Source organism: Phyllostomus hastatus, unplaced genomic scaffold, assembly GCF_019186645.2.
Source record: "Phyllostomus hastatus isolate PE091 unplaced genomic scaffold, TTU_PhHast_1.1 phas_contig_551, whole genome shotgun sequence".
Lineage (NCBI taxonomy): Eukaryota > Metazoa > Chordata > Mammalia > Chiroptera > Phyllostomidae > Phyllostomus > Phyllostomus hastatus.
In genome coordinates this window covers 4260290-4282296 of record NW_025333909.1, presented here as the reverse complement: position 1 = coordinate 4282296, position 22007 = coordinate 4260290, and the positions used below count along the sequence as shown (strand labels likewise).

The 22007-nt window shown below is 41.0% G+C and overlaps 1 protein-coding gene and 1 pseudogene across 1 annotated transcript in view; both read left to right on the top strand.

Annotated features, from left to right (window-relative positions):
* Positions 1–22007, top strand: part of ZC3H12B (zinc finger CCCH-type containing 12B) — a 93285-nt gene that overhangs the window by 26711 nt on the left and 44567 nt on the right. Inside the window, exons 2-3 of the mRNA XM_045847538.1 lie at positions 6004–6293; positions 8498–8664. The gene's annotated coding sequence lies outside the window, so the exon portion shown is untranslated. The remainder of the gene's footprint in view (positions 1–6003; positions 6294–8497; positions 8665–22007) is intronic.
* On the top strand, positions 19991–21574 carry LOC123824393 (annotated as a pseudogene).

The following is a 22007-nucleotide window of genomic DNA, read 5'->3' as shown; positions in this document are numbered from 1 at the left end:
CTGAGTTCAGAGTAGATACTTATGCTTTCAGTCTTCTTAATTCTTAAATTTCTTAAGACTTGTTTTGTGATGTAAAGTGATTTATCCCAGGGAATGTTCTATCTGCATTTATGAAGAGTAAATACTGTACTGTCATTGGGTTTTACACACACACACACACACAGTTGTGAGTATGCAAAAACAAAGTTTATTCTTGTATTATTATTTATTAATTATTATGTCATTTTCCACGGGAACGACTGTAAACCTACTTTTGCCCCACTCTGTGAGTGTGTGTGCATCTGTCAGGTCCATGGTGTTCTAAGTGGTTTACAGTGTGCAAGTTCTCTGTTTTCTTACTGATATCCTGGAATCTGTACGGGTGTTCCATCCGTGATTGAATTTGAGGTATTGAAATCTCCTACTACTGTTGTGCTGCTCTCTGTTTCTCCCTTTAGTGCTGTCAGCGTGTGACTCATACATTTGGAGTCTCTGATGTTGATGGCATGTATATTTATAATTGTTATACATTCCTATTGAATTAACTTTGCCATTATAAATATCTTTCTTTGTTTCTGTGACAGTTTTTGACTTAAAGTCTATTCTGTTTAATGTAAAGATGGCCACCTATTCTTTTCATTACCATTTCCATAGAATATTTTATTCTGTCCTTTCACTTTTGGCCTATATGTGGCCTTAAATCTAAAATGAGTTCTTTGTAGGCAGCATATAGTGAGATTTTTTCATTCGGCCACTTGATGCATTTTCATTAGAGAGTAAAATCTATTTACATTTCAAGTCATTATTGACAGGGAAGGACTTAAAACTGCCATTTTGCTGTTTGCTGTCTATTTTGTAGTTTTTGTCGCTCTTACCTCTTTTGATGTTTTCCTTTATGTTTCCTTCATAGTGTTTTTTTTTGTAGTAACATGCTTTCATTTTTTTCTCATATTCTCTTGTGTATCTTTTATAGGTATTTTTTGTGATTGCCATGAAGATTATATAAAACACCTTACAGTTATAACAATCTCTTTTAAGCCAATAACAAATTAATTTTAATTGCATACAAAAAAGGAGAAATGGAAAAGAAGAAAATAAAATAAATAGAAAAAAGAAGCAAAAATTTAAAAAAAATTAAAAAGAGAAAAATGGAATTCTTCGCAGAGGTTGGTGACTTCTGCAATCTCCCTTTGGATATACTGTGTTTGAAGTTTGTTGGATCTTGCTCCACGGTTGTCTGACACTGGCCACTTGGTGTGTTGGTTCTGGGCTCCTAGGATGGGACTCCAGCTCTGGCCAATGTCAGAAGCACAGTTGGTGCCTTGCCCTCAGCAACCTGTTGAAGCTACAAGGGATCCACAGTTTGTGTCTAGCCCTGCTATACCTGGCTATATCTGAGAAGAACCAAACTGCTCTTCAAGGCACCCAACCCAGGGGCAGGCCAGCAAACGACCCAGGGCATCCCAGATTCTGCCCCTGTCTGCTTCCGTGGGCCTGCCAGCTGCCTGCTAGGCCTAGTCACTGAGAGAGCCTCTGGCAGAATCCAGAGAATGGAACTTGTGGGTCTCCAGTGAGGGGGAGGTGCCCTTTAGGCTTCAGGGAAGGTGGTGGGTATGGCTGCCCCAGAGTCACTGAGTCTGTCCTGGATTTTGCCCGACTTCGTGCGGTGGAGCCTATATATACTATTCAGGTGGGTGGGGCCTTAGGAGCCCAGATATTGGGTCTGTGGTCAGGAGGGTATTTCTATCCAATCTCCTGTGAGCAGAATATTGTGAGGCGACAGAAATTCCTAAGGATGGGGTGCAAGGAATTCCGAAGGGTGGGGTCATGGGCAATTGCTTTCCTCCAGGCTGACACTGCTCATAGGGGATTGATTGGCCCAGAAAAGATGTCTACTACCGGTATCTGAGATTGACTCAGCGCCGGGATCCTGGCAGCTGTTCCCCCACATGTCTCCCCAGAGTCACAAGCCCCAGATTCTCCTCAGGACGCTGCAGTTCTCACCTCCCTCCCTCTGTTGGAGCCCAGGGTGAGTGGCTGCTAATGCAATTTTGTGCATTGCCCCTTTAATAGGGTGCCTGTGCCTCCAGAGGACTCCACCTCTCCTTGGCGAACAGGAACCCCTTTGTTTTTCATCACTTGATGCTACTATCTCTGTAAACATCTCTTCCTAGTTAATATCCAAACTTTATAAAGAACACATATAATTCAAACAAAAAAACAAATAATCCAATTTAAAAGTGGTCAGAGGACCTGAATAGACGCTTCCACAAAGAGGACATACAGATGGCCCATGGCCTATGAAAAGGTGCTCAACGCCACTAGTCATCAGAGAGATGCAAATTAAAATCACAAAGAGACATCACCTCACACATGTCAGAATGGCCATCATAAACAAACCAAGAAATATAACAAGTGCTGGAGAGGATGTGGAGAAAAGGGAACCCTAGTGCACCATTGGTGGGAATGCAGACTGGTGCAGCCACTGTGGACAACAGTATGGATGTTCCTCAAAAAATTAAAAATGGAACTTCCTTTTGACTCAGTGATTACATTTCTGGTATATATTAAAAAACACTAAAACACAAATTGGAAATAATATGTTCATTGTGATGTTATTTACAATAGCCAAGACATGGAAACAACCCAAGTGTCCAACAATAGACAAGTAGATAAAAAAGCTGTGGTACATTTACACAATGGAATACTACTCGGCCATAAAAAAGAATGAAATCTTACCATTTGTGACAGCATGGATGGACCTAGACGGTATTATACTAAATGAAATAAGCCAGTCAGAGAAAGACAAATACCATATGATTTCACTTATTTATGGAATCTAAATAACAAAATAAATGAACAAACAAAATTGAAACCGAGTCATAGATACAGAGGACAGACTGATGGTTGCCAGAGGTGAGGTGGGTTTGAGGAGCTGGCTGAAAAAGATGAAGGGGTAAAGAAGTACAGATTGGTAGTTACAAAGTAATCATGAGGATATAAAGTACAGCATAGGAAATATAGTCAATAATATTCTAGTATATGCATGGTGGCGGGTGGATACTGGAAATATTGGGGGAAATACTTTGTAAAGTATATGACTGTTTAACCATTATACTGCATACCTGAAAGTAATACAATATAATATTGAGTGTAAACTAATTGAAAAATAAATTTAAAAAGCATTTTAGGTATTTATTTTTAGAGAGAGGGGAAGGGAGGGAGACAGAGAAGGAGAGAAACATCAATTGGTTGCCTCTTGCATGCTTCCCAACCGGGGACTTGGCCCGCAACCCTGGCATGTGCCCTGATTGGGAATCGAACTGGCAAACTTTCAATTTGCAGGCTGGTGCTCAATCTACTGAGCCAAACCAGTCGGGCAGAAAAAAAATGCCCTGGCTGGTGTAGCTCAGTGGATTGAGCACGGGCTGTGAACCAAAGCATCGCAGGTTCAATTCCCAGTCAGGGCACATGCCTGGGTTGCAGTCCATGGCCCCCAGCAACCACACATTGATGTCTCTCTCTCTCTCTATCTCCCTCCCTTCCCTCCCTAAAAATAAATAAATAAATAAAATCTTTTTAAAAAACATTGTCAAGGGATTGGAAAGACAAGTCACAGCTGGGGGGAAATGTTAACAAATCACATATCTGATAAAGAACTTGAATATGAAATATATAAAGAATTATCAAAACCCCCCACCCTCTGGCAACCATCAGTCTGTTTTCTGTATCTATGAATCTGTTTCTGTTTTGTTTTCTTCATTTATATTTGTCTTTAGATTCCACATATAAGTGTCAGAGAAAGACAAATACCATATGAACATACCTGTTTTTAGACATTAGCCGAAAGCTGTTTTGTTAACATAGAGTTTTTGTTTTTGTTTTATGACAACATTTGGTTTGCTTTTATTGTTATTATCATTTGATTGTATCATCTATAAGTTGAGATTCTAATGCATAGTTGCTGTTATCTATAAGTAGTAGTGTTAGATTCCTAGTTCACTAGTTTGTAAAATCTGTGAACCAAAGTATGATATATTTTTTCCTAAAATAAAAATAGGTCACTAATATGAAAAAACACCTAATTTTTTAAAAAGGCAAAATATTTGAATAGACACTTCCAACCACTAAAGAGATAGAAATTGCAAATAAGCACAGGAAAAATATTAAATATAAGTAATCATTAGAGAAATGCATATTAAAAGCACCATGAGTTACTACTGCATATCTATCAGAATGAATAAATTTCTTTAAAAAACCTGACCATACAAAATGTTAGCAAGGATGTAGAAAAACTAGAACTCATGCATCCACTGCTGATGAGAATGTAAATTGATGCAACTACTTTGGAAAACAGTTTGGCAGCTCATTAAAAAGTTAAGTGTGTTAACTACTTATGAACTGATCTTTCCACTTATTGTTATTTAACCAAGGGAAATGAAAGTGTATGTTCATACACAGATTTGTATGCAATATTTATGGTAATGTTAGTTCTAAAACTGTGAATAACCCAAAGGTTCACCAACAGGTGAATGAACAAACAAATGGTGGTATATACGTACAGTGGAGTATTACTCAGCAGTGGTCTAGTAGGTGGAAGAAAAAATGTACTAGGGGTCAGAAGACCGGCATCCCAGTTCTGCCTCCACCAGTGTAGACTTTTATGACATGGGATAAATCACATAACATTTCAGGGCCTCAGTTTCCTCATTTAGGTAACAAGGAAATAATCTTTATCTTGTTTATTTCATATGTTGGTTCTAAAACTCAAATGGGGTAAATATCTGGACTTGTTTGGTAAACCATCATTTGCACGACATTTCTTGTTGGCCTTTAAATTTCTTTTTCCAGTGGAAGCTATGAAAATATATTTTCTGAAATTTGAATTTTTCTTTTAATGTTTTCTCATATTAAAGAAGGCTGTAGCCTGAGAGCTCCTTTAAGTCCTAAGTAATAATTGATACACTTTGACATTCTTAGAACGTTGATTTGTACATAATAAGAGGTAGCAAAAATACCGCAGTCATGACTGTTCCCTTCTCAGCACATCAACAATATTTATGCCCGGTCCTTGAATTCTATTGCTTGGCTTCTGGACTACAATAAGAGATTCGGGCACTAATACATCCAGTCCATCTGTTACCCTGATATGGCCAACTCACATAGTCTTCAAATTGGAGCATACTTTTATTGTGAGAAAACTTCCACATGTAAACTGGGATCAGCAATTGTACAGATTTCTCCTTTCTGTTTGGTTTAGTGACCTTCTTAGAGTGCATATTTTTCAGACTATAAGACACATCCCTCCCCCCACCCCCAAATTTGGGAGGAATAATGGTGGTTAATGCTGCTGTTGAGTTCTGTTTACATTTACATTGGTGAAATATGTTATCTATGTTATTAAATATTTTACCACATTTTTTGCTTCAATTTTTTTTCCATTTCCCCTTCTAAAACCTTGGTGCATCTTATGGTCCAAAAAATCTGGTACCATTTGTGTAAGAACATAAAACAAAACTGTGTGAAGATTTTTCCACCAAAGAAAACATACAAAACTAAGTCAGTCATCTAGTACACAGCATTAGACTACCTAATAGTCTTGATTTGAATCTGTTTGGCTCTAACCTATATTAATGAGTTGCTACATATTAACTGTCTATTGTAGTAATATATTTCTTGGTGTATATATATGTACATACATATGCACATATATGAATGCCAGAAAAAGGGTATTTTTCTCATTGGTCAAAAAAGTGGTTTCTGATTTACCAGTTATACAAACGGGAATGATTCTTTTTTAAAAGTGGTAGAAATAGGAAACAAGTTTATGGATTCGGTTTCTTCTAATAGACTTGTTTCTTCTAGTGATGGTCATCTGTCCTGCTGGTAGCCCTTTAACTTGCTCATGAAATTTCAGAAATTTCTTGGGATCCTGTTGTGCATGTATTTGTTCTTTGCCATTGTGAGGTCATGTTTATTTTAATTTTGTCTCTCTCTCTCTTCTCTCCTCTCTCTCTCTGCCAGCCAGACCATTGTGAAGATTAGATGTCTGGAAAGCTACTGAAGAATGATACACTTTCTTAATCCTCTTCACTACCTTCTGTATTCTAACAAGATTTCACTTTGAGAGAGACGTAGAGTTAACAGTCACTGATTGTGCTGCTTCTTACCCCTTTACAAGGAAGTAGCCTAAATAGCCAAGTTGCAAGGTACTACTGCTTCTTTTAAGGACCATGCGTTTCATAGGTGGCACTTGGAAAGAGAGATAATGACCACCTGTCTCCTTCATCCTGGACACATGAGAAAGTGTGTAGGTGAGTAGTAGCTCCTCCAAGCCATATATTCCACATTGGCACCATTGTTTGAATAACTTTATCTGATACTTCAAAACATTGTGCTTCCTGTTCTGCTTGCCTATAAGATGACAGTCAACTCAAGAAAATAGCTGCTACTCAGTAATAAAGATAAGAAGAACAACTTGGAAGGTCAGGAATATATTTTCTTCCCCTAGGATATTATAAGCCATTTAACATATATTTGTGGAGCATCTACTATATATATGTGAAACTTAGCACAGGGGAGTTAGGGATGAGTAAGATTCATCTCATCCTCAAGTAGCTTTTTTAGCCTTGGCTGGTGTAGTTCAGTGGATTGAGCACCAGCCTGTAAACTAAAGAGTTGCCAGTTCGATTCCCAGTCAGGGCACATGCCTGGGTTGTGGGCCAGGTCCCCAGGTGGGGATGTGGGAGAGGAAATCACACATTGATGTTTCTCTTTCTCTCCCTGTCTTCCTCCCTTCCCCTCTCTAAAAATAAATAAATAAAATCTTTTAAAAAGGAGCTTAGTTTAGCAGAATGAAAGCTATTGAGAACATTCTTCTTAGTCTCCTTCTAGACTTCAGAGACACATTGTAAGCTTTTTCTTGGCTGCCCACAAATGTTGTATTATTGCATCTATAAATCATTCAAACAGTAGAACCAAGAGGGGATGTGTGTAAACAAGGTTGACCCTTTCATGATGATACCTGTGGCAACACGGAGCTACAACTAACAACATATTTGCTGGTATCTCCAGCTCAGATGCCAGTGCCTCATGGGAATATACTTCCCTACAGATGCCAGCTTCAGCAGGAAGCCTAATATTCTGATAATATATACATGGGGTATCAACTCTAGAATAGCATCTCACTCTTGAACTTGTTTCACATCTAATAGAAGGTTATAGGCATATTTGCATAAAGCTACACGCCATTTTCTTGAAATTTATATGTGTCTAAATGAACTGTGAAATGTATCCTCTGATGATTTCAGGTTACATACTATTGCCAGTTTTTCCTGCATTGACTTTTCATTGATTTTGTTCCCCTATCCAGTGTCAATGACTCAATGTCCCAGTCATACAGTAACCAAATTTTTTAAGACATTCTTAATCTTAAAGGCTCTCTTCTATTATACTTCCATACCATCAGTGTTCAGAAGTTCTATTTTTTTTCAATATCCTTGGTACCTCTTCTGGATTGTATCTGGCTCTAAGAAGCAGCACAAAAATCTCATTTACCAGATCTTATCAGATAATTTGGAGTTTGGAAAATACAGTCAGCACATTACTAAAAGTAATGTCCAGGGAATGGGAAAATGCCCAAAGCTAGGGAGTGGGGATAATGATAAGGGTCTTTGCAAAACTTTGTTAAGTCATACTTCGCCCCTGGACCATGATTTAATGTTTTGACTTGTAGGTGGGACACATGTTTTGAATCGCTTCAGAATAGAAAATGGTCATCAGTTATTAGTTAATGGTTTAGCATTTTAAGTGTTCCTAAAAGATCATTCATTGGTTTATTTTGGAGTGATATAGAAGAGAATGGGCAAAATGTTCAAAGCTAGTCTCACTTGTTTTTCTTGTTTCGGTCAACTTTGTAAACTGTATGTGACTTTTTATTTAATTGGACCATGAGGGAACTGAAGGACAGAAAAGTCTCTCAAGGTGGAATGTAGTACATTTCAAGTCATTAGGAAATTAATGTTTATTCGGAATTGTGTTCTTTTAAGGCTATGGTCTTATTTTTTTTTCCATAGAAGATCAACAAGAAGAAATAGTCATAACTAATCTGCAGATGTTACATAGGATTCATCTGGAAACATTCTGCTACTTAATGAGAAGTCTAGATAAAGTAGTTCTTACATTAACTGTTCATCTGTGTTTTTCTTTTTTGAAACAATGTGTGTGCTCGCATGCATGCACACACAATTCAACCACTGTTCCTTTAGACTGAGTCTTTTCCACTATTACGATGTAAGTTCTCTTAGGTCTATGGAAGATTCTGAGTGTCAGTGTATATAGAAGACTAGAACAGTGCTACACCTCAGATTAGCACAATTATTGAAAGGAACTATCAACCATTGAGACACAAATCCCTTGCTGCCCTGACTGTAGTACTGAACTGTAAGTGGGTAACACCTGTTTTAGAGGAAGGGTTGCCTCTGCTCATTCAACTCTATTGGAATTTCCCTTTCCCAAGGCTTAGGATTCTTGGACATTCTGCCTCAACAACAAAGGATAAAAGCCATGATGTGATGGATAAGCTGCACAAGTAAGAAATACAGATGTGGACTGCAGGCCTTCAAAAAATAATCGAGCTTGCTGAAGATCAGTGCCAGAAGTTGGAAATGTTGGAGATGTTAAGAGGTGAGTTCTTTGGTGGTTATTTTTATTCAGGAGTGTGAGTATCTGTATGTGTGTTTGTGTGTGCGTATGTGTGTGAGAGAGAGTAGATTCAGTGAGAAGATTAGCATAATCTTTATAATATAAAAAGCTAGCCTACTTTTATAAGAAAGTTAAGCTTTCAGAAAAGTTGAGCTATCAAGGCAGTTGTAAAAATCTGAAGTACACAGCTAGTAAGATTATCTTCTTAGCTTAAAAATGTGTAGGCTTTCTAGCTGTGGTACATTTATACAATGGAATACTATTCAGCTGTAAAAAAAGAAGGAAACCTTTCCCTTTGGGACAGCATGGATAAACGTGGAGACATTGTGCTAAGTGAAATAAGCCAGTCAGAGAGAGACAAATACCATGTGACTTCACTTATTTGTGGAATGTAACAAAATGAACAAAATAAACTGACAAACAAAATAGAAACACACTCACAGATAGAAAACAGACCGATTGCTGTCAGAGGGGAGGACGGTTGGGGGGCTGGGTGAAAAAGGTGAAGGAATTAAGAAAAAAAACCCTCATAGACGCAGACAACAGTCTGGCGATTGCCAGAGGGAAAGGAGGGTGGGGGAGGTAGGAGAGGGTAAAGGGGAATAAATGGTGATGGAAAGAGACCTGGTTTGGGTGGTGACACACCATACGATATATAGATGGTGTATTATAGAATTGTACACTTGAAACCTATATGATTTTTATTAACCAATGTCAACTCAATACATTTTATAAATTTTTTAAAAATATTGTTGACTCATTCTTTTTTTAAAGATTGTATTTATTTATTTTTAGAGAGTGAAGGGAGGGAGATAGAGACAGAGAGAGAAACACCAATGTGGGGTTGCTGGGGGTCATGGCCTGCAACTCATGCATGTACCCTGACTGGGAATCAAACCTGCGACACTTTGGTTCGCAGCCCTTGCTCAATCCACTGAGCTACACCAGCCAGGGAAAATTTAATAAAAATTTTAAGAAGCACATATAGGCTTTTGTAACAGGAAACCAGCCTAGAAGGGAGTGAGAGAAAAGGAACTAATACCTTTTGAGGTTTACTAATCATGTTCCAAATGCTTCACATTTGTTACTGTCTTTAATCCTCATAACAATACTATGAGGTACGCACTATCATCATTTCTAGTTTATACAGAGAAAACAGTCTTGAATGAGTTCACTTGCCTAAGGTCATGTAACTATTATGTTCAGGGTTGTGTTTTAGATCCAGGTCTCTCATACATCTAATGCTATACTTAGAAAGGACTAAATATCTAAGAGAAAACTATGACTATATCATTTTACGGTTTCCTTATGAAGAATTGTACCTGTACTTCATTTTAGTTTTCTTAGGGAAGTTTTTCACATAGTATATTCAGAAAATGCTTCAGCAACCCCAATATATGCAACTGAAGAAAAATCAACCCTAGAGAGAGAAGAAAACATTCTCAAGCAGTGAAATAGCTGTGGTTCTGACTTTTTTTACTTTTTCTTCTTCATTTCCCCATATATTATGTGAATGAAAACCAAGTTTTCCAGACCATTTATACCCTTTGTGAGTGTAGAAATGAAGGCTTCTGTTTTTGCTATATGTTTAATTAATGCAGCTAAAGCAGCAATGTAAAGTTCTTTGTGATTCATTCTAGACTCTTGTCACGTACTGTTGGACTCTTGATCAGCCTAAGGAATTTACACCTCTTTTACGTTTAGAGTTTAGGATCATTTAGATAGTTTCAAAGTTGGAAATATTAGTCTATTTTTATTAAGTCACAGCCTTAGAACTTATTCTGCATGACATTTTATTAACTTTTGATTACATCTTCACTAATATTTTTCAGAATTCATTAAGTATGGCAAAATGACATGCCACTGTGTTATAGTGGCAAGATCCCTTTATTAGAACTAGAGAGTCTGCATTGAAATGTTAGCTGTGCCTCTTATCTAATACATAAATGTTGATACCTAATCTCTCTAATCTTCAGTTTTTTTCATCTGTAATATGGGGATAATAATCCCTGCCTCATATAGTTGCTGTGAGAATAACTTCAATAATAAATATGAATGTACTTTGTAGACAATAAAATCCTATCACCATGTAAGGGGAAAGGGAATCACATGAACACCAAGGTCTGAGTATTTCTGATGAGTCACTTTTCCTGACTCTGCTACCTATTGCCCCAGGAGCCATGCGGTCATTCGCAAGATCCTGGCAGGAAGGTAAAAATGCGTGGAAGAGCTGCCTCCTACATTATTCTCTCCATGTAAATTGTTCTCTCCTCAAGGAGAATCCTGCTTAACAAGGCATATCAACATTTTGGTTCAGGGCAATCAAAGGGAAGTTGGGGAAAGACAGTAGTTTCATAACAAAACCCAAAAGGACCATTGAGATGACACATTATGGTAGAGCAGGAAAGGCACTGAGCAGGAACAAAGGAGACTGAAGCGTCAATCCTGATTCCCGGACTAATTGCATAACCTAAGGCAAGTCCCTCTTTCCTCTCAGCCTCAGGGTTTCCTTCCATACAGTCATGTGGGATAGACTAGATTACCTTCAAGGTCTATTTCAGCATTGATCATCTGTGATCCTATTTTAAATTACAATAAAAATATTCAAATTGTATATAGATTTTAGGGTGACATTTTATACCCAAAAGGAAAAAGAAAAAATTACAAAAAAATGTGTTCTCATTTGTGTTGTCATAAACATTCACTTACATGAATAGCTTTACTGGGGAATAATTAACATAATTCTTTACTTTTTCAAAGTATTTTAAGATCGAGCATCTCATTTCAGTCTGAAAATAACAGCATTTCATCATTTATCTTACATAATAAATTAAGAAACTGAGGTTGAAAGGTTTGCACAGTCACATAGTTAGTACATGAGAGTCAAAAATCCAACTCTAGTCTGTCTGTCTCTAAGCACAGTGTTTTTCCACTACACCAGGCTGCCTAGGTGATATGATCCAGGCTTAGAATAAGTGCAATTCATCTGCAAAATGAATCTGAAAGAAAATTTACTGTTTTTCCATATGTTAAATGTAAAGAGTTAGGGCAGCCCTGGCTGGTGTGGCTCAGTGGGTTGAGTGCCGGCCTGTGATCCAAAAGGTCACCGGTCTGATTCCTGGTCAGGGCACAAGCCTGGGTTGTGGGCTGGGTCCCTGGGAGACAACAGATCCAAGTATCTATCTCTCTCATATGGATGTTTCTCTCCCTCTCTTTCTCCCTCCCTTTTTCTCTCTGTCTAAAACATAAATAAACTCTTGAAAAAATAAAAGTGTTATAAAATGTGACATGAAAAACAAGAATAGGACAGTATTATATGAGTGGATTGTGTGCATCCATGGCTTTTAGCGAAGCAGCTGTAGAGTGTAGGGGGCAGGGCTCACTTGCTTGCTTCAGAAAAGCTGCAGAAAACTGTCTTGACTGGAAGTGGCCATGGGCTGCAGCACTGCAGCAAGAGAGTGCCTTGCCTGTGCGTGTGCTTAGCTTGAGGCTGGCAGGAGAATGGCATGAGAGCACCTGCCCTCTAGCTGGAGGGGTTTCACAAGCAGCTGCACTCACAGATGTTAGGCAGGGAGCAGGATGATGCTACAACCCATTCACACTCACTGGCCCATCAGGAAGTAGAGCAGTGTTACAGCAGCCCACATCTCTGGCTTTAGCAAAGCAGTGGGATGATGCCGTAACTGCTAGCACCTGCTTGCATTAGCATGTTAGGTAGAAACTGCAGTAATGATGTCTCCATGGAGCATTTGGGTTTTTTTTTCAATTTTTATTTTTTTATTTTAGAGAGAGGGGAAGGGAGGGAGAAAGAGGGAGGGAAACATCGATGTGAGAGAGAAACCCTGATTGGCTGCCTTGTGTACATGCCTCTAGTGGGGACTGAACCTGCAACCCAGGCATGCGCCCTGGAATCAATCCAGTGACCTTTCAGTTTGCAGGACGATGCCCAAACAACTGGGCCACACCTGCTGGGGGCTCCAGGGAGCATTTCAATTGTCTCCCATCCCTCCAGCTAATGATTTTTAGTCTAATAAATGAATCTATTTCCCATATAGCTTGGGCACTTTTCAAACTGCTGGCTCTCCAGGCCAGTGAGACCACACCCAAGCCTTTTAAGAGAGGAGTCTCAGTTTTTTTATAGCACATGGTGTCCTTTAAACGTCATCCCCATTGGTTTTCTAAGGCAGATGTTTTAGGGGCTTGTTTCTCCAGTGCAGCTCACAGGGCTCAGGATTCCAGATGTGAGGTACCAAGCCCTCACTCCTCCAGGAGAAGCCCGTGTGGTGAGATCCCTCTCTATTGTGTGTTGGCGTGCTTGGGGGTGGGATTTTTCTAACAAGACTGTGTCTCTGCCTCTCTTACCTGTCTCAGAGTAATCCCTTTATCTTTTATTGAGGAGAGCAGTTTATCTAGTTTTCAGATCATTTTCAAAGGGAAATTATATATAGCTGTAAATTTGGTGTGTGCATGGGAAGAGGTGAATTCAGAATCTCCCTTCCCTGCCACCTTAGGCTCCACTCTCTCCCAAACAGCCTATTGTATTTTTAATCCTCCCAGTAACTGAGGGTGTCCCAAAGGGGAGCATCTCAGCAGGCATGTATATGCAGGCTGATTGCAAGCCAGACCTTGAGGCATTTGCCTTTAACAAATGCAAGTACATATAGTCCTGTGGGGCTGAAAGTGTAAGCCCCACCGGCTACCAGAGCCAGGCAATCTGGAGGTATCCCCTGGGCAGCAGTCACAAAAATCAGGGCTCCAGATGAGTGTAGAAGCTCCTTTCTGGGAGAGATCAATGAGCTGTAGTCATGCAGAAGGCGAGTGCAAAGGCGCCATCCCCCGGCCTACGTTCCTTGAGAGCACCACTGTGGCCTCTAGATGTGTACCAACCCTGAAGCCTGCCCCTAAGGCTGGTGCTGTGAGGTGCAGCAGAGATAGTGCTCCAAGATGGCATCTGCCCTCCAAAGTTTCAGGAAAGGTTTAAAAGGTAAGCCCTTATATATGTATATATAATTATAAACTTGCCCCTTAGCCTGCAGCTATAGTATAAGTTAATAGGCCTCTTTCACAGAAAGACTAATCTCCTGAATGTGTTGCCTCTTGTGTCCTGGGGGTGGTAGCTGTTTAACAACTTTTTCTATTGGTTACAGTCCCATGGGACCCACAATTATCAGTGCTGCTAGCCGCCAGGGCCAGGTGATACAGTGGTGTCTCCTTAAAGCAGTGAAAGACAAATACCATATGATCTCACCTTTAACAGGAACCTAAACAACAAAACAAAGAAACAAGCAAAATATAACCAAAGACACTGAAATAGGGGACAGACTGACAGTGACCAGAGGGGAGAGACGAGGGAATTTCAGGGGAGAATGGGAAGGCTTTACAGGAGCAAATATAAAGGACACATGGACAAAAACTAGGGGAGAGTGGTAATGGGAGGGAAGTGGGGAGGGTTGGGTGGGTGGGCTGGAATGGGAGTAAAAGGGAGAAAACTGTACTTGAACAATGATTAAAATAAAATTAAAAAAAGAAAAAGAAATGGATACAGAGAAGAAAAAAAAAGCAGTCACAAAAATCAGTGAACCAAAGTTATAAGCCCTCTTTTTTGAAAGATACCAGCAAGTTAAAGTGAGGCAGAGGGAGAACAGAAAGGTTGCATCTACTGGCCTCTGTTCCCTGAGAGCACGTCCGTAGGACCCTGTAAGTGTGCCACATCAGAAGCCCTGCCCCCCCTCAGGCTAAAGATTCTGACAAGCAAGCAAGTCTGTTTTACAGAAAGGCTGGGAGTATGTTTCAGTCTGTTGTCTGTGTAGTGCCTTGGGGGTGGTGGCCTGCCAAGAACTGTCTCTCTGCTTGTTACTTCCCAAGGGACCCAGGAATTTCAGCCTCCCTGGCCTTCAGAGCCAGCTGACCAAGGGGTGTCCCTTGGGTGGCAGCCACAAAACCTTGGTCAGCAGACATGTGTAGAAGGTTTCGGCTGAGAGATTCTGGTGCTTTGTAGCACAGCAGAGGGGGTGAGAAGATGGCACCCAATGGCTGGAGCAAGGCAGAGGGAGAGCGCAAAGTTAGCAACTTCTTTAAAAAGTAAAGAAAAACAATAAAAACAAATGAAAAAAAGACATTTCCTGGTGCCTTTAATAAGGCAGAGGGAGAGCAGTAAGATGGTGTCCACTCATCTCCGTTCCCAGAGAGCATCCCAGTAGGCTGGTGCTCCTCAGACCAATACTTTAAAATTAGCAAGTGAGCCTCTTTCCCATAAAGCCTGGGCACTTTTCAAAGGGTAGTTCACCCACTGGACCCTGGGGTAGGTGAGACTGAGTGTGAGCCCTTTAAGAGCTGTTTCTCAGTTTGTCACAGCCCCAAAGGTCTTGTGGGCATGAGCCTCATTGGTTTTTAAAGTTAAGTGTTTTCGGGGCTCATCTTTCAGGTGGTAGCCTTAAAAGTTAGGGAGCCCTGTGTGGGTATGAACCCTTCACTCGGAAGACACTCTGACTTTTGAATTCCCTCTTGATTGCGGGTTGCCGTGCCAAGGGTTGATTTTATGGAGAGATTGTGTCTCAGTCCTTCCTCCCCACTTTAGTGTGTATTTTTGTCATTTGCTCAATGAGTAGGGGTCACCCCGCAAATTTTTATGTTTTTTTTTCAGAGGAAGTTGTTCCATACATTGCTGTAGACTCAGCATGTCCGTGGGAGGGGGTGAGATCAGGATATTCTTATGTCTCCATCTTGAAATGCGACTTTCAGCGGTAGTCTTTTGGCCCTGATGGTCCAGATTTTCCATCCCCTCTTCCAATGTTTTCGAACTATGCCTTCCACTTTTCCCCTGAGTTCCAAGTTAGGTGAAACAGGTAGGAGCACCTTGCATCAGTCTTTCACGCAGCTCTCAGACAGGTTAGAACCGACTAACATGATAATTTGTAAATGAGGTTTTGCCCACTCCCTCTGCCACCAGAAACCAGGGTCATTCATGGGGAGTAGGGACTGCCATCTTCAAGATCACAGCTGAACTGGGAGGGGGTGGAGCGAAGGTCAATAAAAGCACTATAAAACATTCTTATAATTTTAAATTGGCTTTCCCTGGATTCCACATTTGCTTGGTTGCTATCGATGTTTTACTGTGTTCCAGAGTTCTGACAAAGTTGGCTCTGACACTTTTTACTTGTTTTTTTAAGATTTTATTTATTTTTAGAGAGGGAAGGGAGGGAGGTAGAGAGAGAGACATCAATGTGTGGTTGCTGGGGGTTATGCCCTGCAACCCAGGCACGTACCCTGGCTGGGAATCGAACCTGCGACACTGTGGTTCGCAGCCCGCGCTCAATCCACTGAGCTATTCCAGCCAAGGTTTACTTGTTTTTTGATTTGTATGTGGAAGGATAGGAATTTGGAGCTGCCTGCTCCAGCATTTTACTGATGCGACGCCATATGTAAACCGCATAATAAAGTTCATTTCTAAATTACTGCCATGAAAGCCATAGTTGGATTCCCTGGCCAGTCATCAGTTGCATTCTTCTCCCACCACCACTGAAACCTATCAATCCACCTGAATTGATTCCCTCGCTCAGAAAAATCATTGTATCCAGTATATTTCTGTACTCTCCATTCCTGGTATAGTGTCTGTAAAAAGCAAGCTCTCCATAAATGCATCTTGAATACATGAATGGTACCATGAACATCTAACCAATGATAACACCAAAACATGTGCCATGCCGGGAACACACAATTGTATTAGCAATTAAAATTTATACACACACATTTACCCTTTCCAGGGCACTTTCATATTTATTGTTTCATTAGTGTTTCATAACGATTCTGTGAGGTAAGAATGACAGGGGTCGTTAGCCTATAATAACCCCTATAAATCAGATAAATTAAATGATGTTCCAAGTCATCCAACTGTAAGGGGAAATGGTAGGAATTTTACCTTAGGTCTGCTGTACACAACACTTCTGCTCCTTTCCTTTTTCCCATTTTCTTTCTTTTGAGACACACTATGGAATAAAACAATACTCCTTCTCAGTTGCCTGTCCTGAATGAAGCAAGCATTCTGTTCTGGAGGTTTGGAAGAATACCAGCTGCCAACAATTGCAAGAAAGAGACAGGGAGTGTAACAGTCTCTGCTCCTAAGCATCCCATTCACTTAGCCCTCTCAGAACAACTGAATGTGTGTGTACATGTGAATGGTGGGGCCTGAAATCTTGCAGGGATAAATGAGCTTTATCTTCATTCCAGAGAACCAACCAGTCAGTGTCAGTGTTTGAGGAACTTATCTTAAGAGCAGGGCGAGACTGTGAGAATGATGTGGAGATCAGCCCAGGCTCTGGGGAAGTACAGGAATGGGCGAGGGAAGACAGCTACACGGACCACAGGTCTTTCCTCTGTCTTTATCTCTGATTGCCTCTTCTATCCCCGCTAGCCCTTCTGTGTTGCCACTGAAGAATTAGAGTGTAGAGCAGGAAGGAGCGGTGTAGGAGGAGGCAAGGGTGGTTCCGTGCAACAATGAATGAAACCTACAGAGTGAAGGAGGAAAGAAAGCATATTCTAAGTTACAGCACATAGAGGCATTTACAGGAGTTCTTGTAGTTTCTGTAAGTGAAAGAAACTGCTAATGGTAATGAAGTTTGGATAACTGTCTTACAGGAAGCTCTACAGAGGAGTATGGCCTACAGAGACCCAGTATCCAGCTTCTCAGCCTGAGATTTTTTTTTTCCGTGTAAAGAGAGCAAAATGTCTAGAAAAATGGAGTCAGATAGACCTAAGTTAAAATCTAGCTCCACTACCAGTTAACTACCTCTGTGATATCAATACTTTAATTCAATTTTCTGAATCTTAGTTTAGTCATCCTTTAAGAAATTATGATTATATATGTCTGAGGTTATTACTGTATTGCATGGAAAAACTTGCTTTTTAAATGTTAGATGCTATCACCATCTTTGGATTGCCTAAACTCCAGTTAGATAATTTTCATTTATCCTTTATCATTTGGAATTGATAGAGCGGTTTTCAAAAGTGAACTTAAATATTAGTGTTTAAAAGTTGAGCCTCAATGGGAAGATTTCTAAAATATTAAAAAAAATAAATATGTTGTGCAAATATATACCTGCTTAAACAGTAAACTAAAGAGAATTAAACCTCTTCTTGATTACCAGAGGTCATTATTAATGAGCATGCATTATCTCACATCATTATCATATAAAACACAGTGACTAGGAGACTGGTAGCCATGGGAAACGGCAGGAGTGAAACACATAAGGTTCTTCACACGTACACTCAATAGCCCCAGAAATATATATCCATTTATTTCTTTTTTTATTTTTAATTAAATGTACTAGGGTGACATTGGTTAATAAGATGATAGAGGTTTCAAGTGTACATTTCTATTATCCATCACTTGTATATTGTGGTGTGTGTCCACCACCCAAAGTCAAATCTCCTTCTGTCTCCATATATTTGGTCCCTTTACCATTTACTATCTCTCACCTCCTTACCCTCTGGTAACCACCCTACTGTTGTCTGTGTCTATGAATTCTTGTTTGTTTGTTTGTCCCACTTGTTCATTTGCTGCTTTCTGTTTCATATCCCTCCTATGAGTGAAATCATGGTTCTTCACTTTTTCTGTCTGACTTGATACTCTCAAGATCCATCCATGTTGTCACAAATGGCAGTATTTAAACTTTTCTTATGGCTGAGTAGTATTCCACTGTATATATGAACTACATCTTCTTTGTCCAATCCACTATGGAAGGGCACTTTGATTGTTTCCATGTCTTGGCCACCCTGAATAATGTTGCAATGAACATAGGGGTGCATGTATCTTTGGGAATAAAGGTCAAATTTTTCAGGTAGATACCCAGAAGAGGGGTTGCTCTATTCTTAATTTTTTGAGGAGCCTCTGTTCTGTTTTCCATAGTGGCTGTACCAGTTTACGTTCCCACCAGCAATAAACGAGGGTTCCCTTTTCTCCACAATCTCTCCAACACTTGATATTACTTGTCTTGTTGATGACAGCCATTCTAACTGGTGTGAGGTGGCATCTCGTTGTAGTTTTGATTTGCATTTCCCTGATAGCTAGTGTCATTGAGCATCTTTTCATCTATCTGTTGGCCATTTGTATGTCTTAATTTCTTATTTCTCATTTTTTCTTGAATTTATTGGGATGGCATTGGTTAATAAAACTGTACAGGTTTAAAATGTACAACTCAATAAAACATCATATGTATACTGTATTATATGCTCATTGCACAAAGCAAAGTCTCTTTCCATCCCCATTTATCCCCCCTTTGTACACTTCCACCTCCCCTACCCTTTTTCTGTATGACAGCTGTCCATCTGTTCTATGTATTTATGTTTCTGTATTTTATCTGTTAAATTATTTTGTTCATTAGACTCCACATATAAATGGAATCATGTGGTATTTTTCTTTCTCTGACTCACTTATTTCACTTTGCATAATAACTTCCAGTTCCATCCATGCTGCCACAAAAGATAAGACTTTCTTCTTTTTTATGGCTGAGTAGTATTCCACTATGTAAATGTTCTACTGCTTTTTTATCCATTCTCTACTGATGAGCAGTTAGGCTGTTTCCAGCACTTGGCTATTGTAAATAATGCTGCAATATACATAGGGGTGCTTATATTATTTTGAAATTAGTGTTTTGGGAATCTTAGGATATATTCCCAGAGGTCGAATCCCTGGATCATTAGGCAGTTCCATTTTTAGTTTTTTGAGGAAACTCCATACTGTTTTCCACAGTGGCTGCACCAGTCTGCATTCCCACCAACAGTGCACTAGGGTTCCCTTTTCTCCATATCTTCACCAGCACTTGTTTTTGATTTATTGATGGTAGCCAATCTGACAGGCCTGAGTGTTTTCTTTCCCTGCATTTTCAGCCTATCAGATGTTGCCTCTTGCTGCTATTGGTATTCCTGCCTCTGACTACTCCCTTTGTAATTGTCAGCTGCTAATCTACACTTGAAAACCATATAACTAAACATGTTAAAATGATGTTTATGCAGTGGATCCTCTGTTGTGGTTCTTGGACCAACATCACTGAGACATGTGTTAGAAATACAAAGTTGAGCTGCTGGTAGCCACAGGTAGGTGTGGGTGGTAGTGACAAGAGTATGTAGAGTGGCTGGCGGCTTGTGGCGCTGGGTGCATTACTTCCCATGCAGCTGTGGTGCCCCAGGGTGGTTCTTGCATGAATGGAAGGCAGGAACATACAGCAGGCCATCTGGTGGGAGGCTTGTGGGTCCCACAGCAGCTAGAGTGGGGGGCAGGTGGGTGCCACACTCGCCTGTCAGCAGCAGTGCTATGTGGAGTGGCAGCAGCACATCCACCCGCCTGGTGGTGGGCATGTTTGTCATATATGTGGTACACATCTGCTGAGTCAGGTATGGCATGGTGTACACACACCCCATGCACTAGTGACAGTAAATACATTCAGCCCTACCTGGCACAGAGGCCCAAGGTTCAGTGTGTATGCCACCACATGGCCCAACCTTGGGGCTTAGAACAATGTGGATCTTGTCTTGAACATGAAAGACTTTAATGTGCAGTCCAAATTTGAAAGAACAGCTAATGTTTCTCTACCAAAGAAAACAATAAGTAACGGGACGCTGTGTGAGTATGTCTTCCTCCATCATGCTGGCATTCTGCCATGGCACGATGGCAAGCAGGTGTGCCTGGTGTGTCCTCTGACCACCTAGGTGGTTCCCACACTGGAAGAGGTCAATCTGCTTACTAGGGAATCTGCTGAGCAGAAGATCGAAACTGAGAAGAAGCCAATGATTGCCCTGGACGAGCCCAGTTTCTCACTGAAGACCGAGACTGACACTGAACGTGATGGTGAATGCTTCGTCTTTGACAGGTCCCTGCCTGCTAATGTGCAGCCATACATGAAGGTGATCCCAATCGGGAAGACCATGCACTACCCCTCCATCCTGTTCATCAACGAGCTCAGCAATCGGGTGAAGGACCTCATGGTCATCAACCACCACCACTGAGCCACCCCTCACTGGGTCTTACAGCAAGACCTCACTGGAGAGGGTCCACTTCTGGATCCACACGCAAGACACCATGCACTCCCTGCAGCAGTTCGGGTTTTCAGAGAAAGATGCTGATGAAGTGAAAGAAAGTTTTGTCGGTACCAACTTGTATTTCTTAACGTTGACCTTCTTTGCACCAGTGTTTCACTTTCTGTTTGATTTCCTACCATTTAAAAACAACATCAATTTCTGGAAGAAAAACAAGAGCCTGATTGGGATGTTCACCAAAGCAGTGCTCTGGCACCGCATCAGCACTGTGGTCATCTTTCTGTTCCTGCCGGATGAGCAGACAGGCCTGCTGGTGCTGGGCCCGGCAGGTGTCGCAGCTGTCATCAAGCTGTGGAAGTGAAAAAAGGCTCTGAAAATGACAGCTGTTTGGAGGTGTCTCCGGCGCAAGTTTCAGTTTGGCACCTACAGTGGATCTGAGAGGAAAACCAAGGAGTTCAACACTCAGGCCATGAAGTACCTGCTCTACCTGCCCTATCGTCTGTGCATCAGGGCATCGTCTACTCACTGCTCAACATCAAGTGTAAGAGTTGGTATTGCTGGTTCATCAACAGCTTCATCAATGGGGTGTATGCCTTTGGCTTTCTCTTCATGCTGCCCCAGCTCTTTGTGAACTACAAGGTGAAGTCAAGGGAAGGCCTGGGAGGCCTTCAGGTACAAGACCTTCAACACCTTCCTCGATGACGTCTTTGCCTTCATCATCACCGTACATACCTCCCATCTCCTCACCTGTTTCAGGGACGATGTGGTATTTCTTGTCTGCCTGAACCAGTGATGGCCCTGCCCTGTGGACAGAAGCAGACTGAACAAATGTGGGGGGTCCTGCAAGGAGGGACCCCAGTAGAAACCCCCCATGAGCCACCCATGGACCACTACGCAGCACCTCTTGGATGATCAGCTGACTGAGCATTTTTCATGAGTTCCTGGACATTACACCTTCTACATTGCCAAAAACCCTGAGCATTTCTCATATGTCTCCTGAGTCCCTTCCTGTGGTGTTTGAGAGGAGCTGGCTTCACTTACAGTGCCCGCAGACTAAAGACATCTGTCTTGATCACTAAGATGTTGGCCTCGTGGTTACCCTTGGCCATTGGTGGCTCTCGCCACAGGAATATCTAACGTGAGCAGTGGCTGTGCCATCACCCCAGTGTCCTCCACCTGGCAGACTCTGGAGGCAGGGAGGTGGGTTTCCATGCCCAGTTGTCTGTAAGTGCTCCCTACGTGAATTTCAAATGCTTCTCAATCCATGCTGTGTAGGCACTGGGATCAAAGGGCTT